The following is a 6,000-nucleotide window of genomic DNA, read 5'->3' on the forward strand; positions in this document are numbered from 1 at the left end:
ATCACTGTTTACAAAGGACAGTGAAAAGGGTCACAGTGTTTTTGTTGTTGTTTTAGCTCCAAGTGAATACAATGAAGCTACAATAAAGCGTGCAGAAATACTGATGGGTGGCAGAACAAGTGCAGAAGTATTACAAAATAAAGTGAATGAGTTAGAAGCCTTGAACAGCGAAGCTTCGGCAGCAAGTTTGTGGAGCTTTCAGCACAGCAAAGTAACAGCTCAACACATTAATTGTATAATCTATACATTATTATATACATAGAATATATTAGATTGTATAGATATACATTTTAGATGTGTAAAATGTATTTTGAGCACTGTTTCAGATAGGTACACCAGAAATTCATTATATGTATCATGAAAATGTATATTGCCTTTGTATTGATTTTGATGCAATATTTGTTATATTTCTTCTCATTCAGATCTGATTCCTCAGTACTTCAGTGGCACATGGGAGAAAGTGGTGCTGATGACCTAACTAGGTGATGTGGGAACACATCAACTGATGTGGAGTCATCGTGTCACAGAAGAATCATTATCTGTGATGATTCCTTCTTCAAGTTCAAGTTCTGAAGAGACTCAAAGAAAACAAAGAAAAGGAAAACCGAAGAAAAAACAAAAGCAAGAAACATAAGAAGAACAAGAAGAAGGGCAAGAATGAATATGACAAGATAAAACGAGAGGTAAAACACAGTTGACTTTTTATGTAGTTGTTTTTCTGTTTTTAAATCATAGTGAATGATAAGCTACTTATTTATTTTATTTAATTATTTGCAATGCAAATACTTATTCTTATGTAAATCACGTATCCACATTATTGTATAGCAACAGGAAGAGAGGCAGTTAGGTAGAGGTGTGGATTACTGCATATAAAAACTAGACCACTCTAGCAATACTTTTGCACATCTTCACACTTACAGGAACAGACCACACTCCACAGACACAAATGTGTTTATGAAAACGGAAACTTTATTCAACCTCATGTTGTATAATGTACACCGTTTTATCTTTGAAACACAAAAAAAAAATTTTTTTTTAAAAGAATATTACTGGATGCTGATTCCCATGCTTAATCTATTTACATTAGTCATGATATATTTGTGTGCGAAAAACTAATACAGTAAAAATTTTACAGTACGTGTATTTTCCTGGTACATATATAGTAATATATGTTGTACGTACAGGTAAAAGAGTGGTAACACAGCAGGTACTTACCTGACATGTATGTATACATGGAAAACTAATAAGAAACACTGCTGTACTTTCCATTGGTACAAACATGCATGTACATACTTTTGTACATATAGACAAGTGTTGGGTATATAACAGGCACTTTCTTACTTATCGTGTCAACTGATATGGTAAACTGGGTCAACAGACACATTACTGTACTTACAATGTTAATGGTATATACACAGTAACTATGTTGTACTTAAGTGGGACAAGTGTGGGTAATAACAGGCACTTATGTGTGTGGTAACTAGTAAGACCTATTACTGTACTTCCTATGTATATATACATGGTAACTATGTTGTACTTACAGACAAGTGTGAACACATAACAGACACTTTACTTACTGTGTGTGTGCATGTTAACAACAGTACAAAACAGAGGTTGCTTACGAAATAGTGTTTTCTCACTTTGATGCCATTTAAAAAACAAAAATTATCAAGAAATAAAGTAATTGTTTTGCTGCACTATGTATGTATTTATGTTAAAGGTGTTTTATGAACTGTTAATGCTAAATTGCTCTCCACAACAGTGCATCTTATTTTACAGTCCTTACTAGTTAATATGCTTAAGCTTATTATTACAAAGTGGTTAAAGAGCTGGTCATTGTCCTTATGTAATGTTTATGTACAAGGGTGTACTTTATTTTATGGTCCTATTTCCATGTGTACTTGTTACACTATGATCGTACTAGTGAATATACTTCAGTTAGTTAACGTGTAAGTTAAGCACCTGTGGCTGTCGGCTGTATAAAAACTTAGCCTTCTATGTTAAGACTTATGACTTAAGATCTTAGTTTGACCAACTAGCAGTTAATTAGGAAGCTAATCTAGTCTCTACTTTTCTGATTAGACTGAATCTACCTTTTTATGGTAACTGACTTTACAAAGTTAGTACCAGTCTTGAAGAAAAAATAGATGACTTTAGTTTTAAGACTAGTCTAAGCAGTTTAAACCTGGCCACTGGTAAGAGCCGGTAATTCCTATGTAATGTTTATGTACAAGTATGCACTTTATTTTATAGGTCCTAATTCCATGTACTGGCAGCATCAACTTACTAGTGAATATACCAGTTAATACATGTGCGTGTGTGTGTGTGTGTGTGTGTGTGTGTGTGTGTGTGTATATGTACATAGTAATTACCAAAGTATGTACCATTGGAAAGGTACAGCAGTGTTTCTTATTAGTTTCCTGTGTATATATATACAGGTAAGTACCTTGTGTTATCACTTTACCTGTATGTAACAACATATACTACGAGAGAAAGTGTACTGCAGGAAAATATGTTATACTATAAAATAAAGTACTACCACCATTTCAAACAAACAAAATAGCAAATGACAAACAATATTTGTAAGTAAACTATAAAATATGAGTTCACTCATTCAATCTTTGTATAATTTATAGATGTGATTTATAGTAATTTATATGAGCTGTGTACTGTAGTTAGCATTTCAAATCTAACATAATCTCCAAATGTGTGATTATTTGTAAGTCTTTAGGCTTTTGCTGATATATTACTATGCTGGCCATTATAAAATCCTGTTTTGAGAAAATAATCTAAGGATTCCAAACTACTTTTGACATAATTTGACACAACTGCATGATTTATGCAAACATGCATTAACATTAAAAAAGTAAAAAAACTATATATAGTAGGGGTGCAACGGTCTAGATTACTCATGCTCCGAGTTTGTATCATGGTTTTAGGCCTGCATGGTTTCGGTACGGTTCGGTATGTCAAATAAAAATAAAGGAAAAAAATAGTAGAAGTAATTAAACAGCACAATTAAAACACAGTAAAGCAAAGATAAAAATAAATAAAGCGCTGGTTTTTCATGTATCCAGTTTTAAGCTAAAGGAATTGAATAAAGTAGATGGTAAAATGGGGTTGTAACAATATTGCAATAATTCTTCACTGTATAAATTGAATAAAGACTAACTGTCATTAATTATTAAGTTACTATTCCGTCATGGGCAATGAGTTATTTCCTTCTATTTATGCTGTTTGATTAACATTAAAAACACATTCAGAGAGCAAGAATGCAGTGGGCTACTGTCTCTTTAAGGCACATGATACATGGATCTGTATGAATTTAAACTGAACACATGCGTGCTTTTCTCGAGTGTAGAAAAAAAGAAGAAGGAGACCTCAACATTTGGTTGAGTGCACAAATCTTCTCACAGCACGCACACTCTTTCGCGACTTGCACTTGAATGTTTAAATTGGCAAGGCTTAAATGAGGATGGTTTAAACGCAGATAGCAAATCTGTGCTGTTCAGGTCTCACCAAGACTCGCTACGCTTACTGCACACTTCACATGATGAGAAATGATGTAAATTATTGGTCATAGAGAAGTATAGCCTACGGCATCCTAAATGTGTATGGCTACTGCACGTGCAGATGAATCATTGTGGTGCAAGTAAATGCCGAACCGAGTGTGCAGAACGGTATGGTTCTGATTTTTGTGACTTAGAACTGCTGTACCCCTAATATATAGGGCATAATAGGGCTAGTATATTCTCTGTGAAAGGCTCTCTAGATTTCATTTTTTCTTTTAAAATCATCAGATGGCTAAAAACTTTCCTAGTACTTTCTAAAACATCCATTTTTCAAGATAGCATTTTTAACTTGATCCTGGAAAAATAAACCAAACAAAAGTAAGAAAATATCCCTTTGTGAAATTATTCTGAAGGTGGTTTAAGCAGTCAAGTTAAATTTTTCTTGAACTAAATTTTAAAAATCACTGGCCTTAAAACCTAATAATACAACTGTGCAAGAAATATATTTCATATTATTTAAAATAAACTGGTTGGGTAGTATCTCTATGCATATTGAGGTAGCCACTTTTTATTGTTTAAATTATTTTTCTGTCAATAAATGTTCGTGATGTCATACGGCCAGATACAAAAGGCTTTTGAAGCTTACGAAACGTGGAGCTACCATGATCAAAGCTTTCAGAAAAGAGGGCAGTCTTTCGGAATGCAGTGGCTCAGCTCGCCTTTATCGTGAGAATGCACTCAGAAAAGACAGGGTGCAGTTCAACAGCATCTGCTTCATACCAGCAAAGCCAGCCGAGTCGTATGGAGAGAGGATGCTTATGAAAACACATTGTGGGAGATGTTAAAAAAAAAGTATTATCGATGAAAATTAAAGGTTCACCATTGCATTTTTGTCTGAATAAATATGATAAGTTTGTTTGCTATGTATTGTTTCTCGCTAAGAGGATGCTTGCATTATTATATTTTCAATCATTATTTCATACAAAGGTTGAACTGAGGGGAACATTTTGTCATTAGGTGCTGTTTTTTTTTTATGAATCTAGGAAAAATAGACGTTTTTTTCCCCATATATATTTTTTCTGTGGTCTGTTAATTTAATATGTCCACCTTTATTTATTTTATTTTATTTTATTTTTTTACACAGCAACTCATTAAAAGCAGTTAACATGACAAATCTAATGACTTTGGTACATTATTTGGCATTAGGCATATATATACTTGTACTGTGGTGTTGTCATTTTCTTAATCCAGACCAAACACTTATTGGTGGCCTGTACTCATTTATCTATTGACTGTCTGCTTATAAAATCAATTTCCAAATGACAACTATAAGCGGTATGTTGTCCTTGATGTTACCTATAGAGCTATTCCACAGTATTTCTTAGATTTTCACTTCATTTTGATAAACAAGAAGTGGCAACAGATGGATAAATGAATTGTACCTGAAAGTAAAATGATAGTCTACTGAAATGTAACTTATATGCAACAAACAGTCAGTGGAGTACTCCTGAAAATTCTTGTAAAGAAATATTCGGTATACATTTTGTAGATTTTCACTTTCATTTTGATAACTAACATGGTAACAGATGGATATATGAATTCACCCCAAAGTAAAATGATAGCTTACTGAAATGGCATTTTAATGTAAACAAACTGTTAAGTTGAAAGCTACTGAAAATCCTTACGAAAGAAAAATATCAATTGTAAGTAACCTGATATATACATAAAGTTCATTTTGAAATGGTTGTGTTGTTACCAGATAGACAACTGAATGCTAGTGAAAAGTCTTGTTGATACTTTGGTTAATAGCTACATGCTTACCATTTAAAAGATCTTACTTTGTTGTACTTTAGAGTACGGAAAACTTGTTGAGGATTTGTTACATGTCTGTCACATATACATGAATATCTACAACCTAAATGGATAACATGATGAAGTAATACCATTGACAGACTGTTGAAGAAATGTATGCTATGTTACATACAGTGTAATGTTTTGTTGCTATGCTTATTGTTAACAGACAATCTACACATAGCCATCCTGAGTGAGAGTAAGTAGATATGTGGCCACTTGTAAAGTAACTTATAGTGAAGTAGACTATCTATAGACCATTCATAAAATGCACCATCAAAATAAAGTGCAGCAACAAAAAATTGCAATTACACAAAAAAGTAACTCAATCTACAGTACTATTAAAGAATATATTAGATACTGCATTGCCCAACAGCAATAGTATTGCATTTGATGACAGCATGGTAGGCTCTGTTGAATGTACGTGTATTCAGTATCCACTTACTGTGAAAATACTGTAATCCAACAGCAAAAGCCAAAAAGGTTACAAAAATAAATAAATAAATAAATGACAAGCATCTTACAATACATGGTCAAAAGAGGCTGTGTAACTGTAAAATCAAGGTCAATGAGAGATTCTTTGTAGATCAGCATTGTGTCTTTATGTTGGGTTCAGTTTGAGAGAATTTGTCCACAT

Source organism: Chanodichthys erythropterus, chromosome 3, assembly GCF_024489055.1.
Source record: "Chanodichthys erythropterus isolate Z2021 chromosome 3, ASM2448905v1, whole genome shotgun sequence".
NCBI lineage: Eukaryota > Metazoa > Chordata > Actinopteri > Cypriniformes > Xenocyprididae > Chanodichthys > Chanodichthys erythropterus.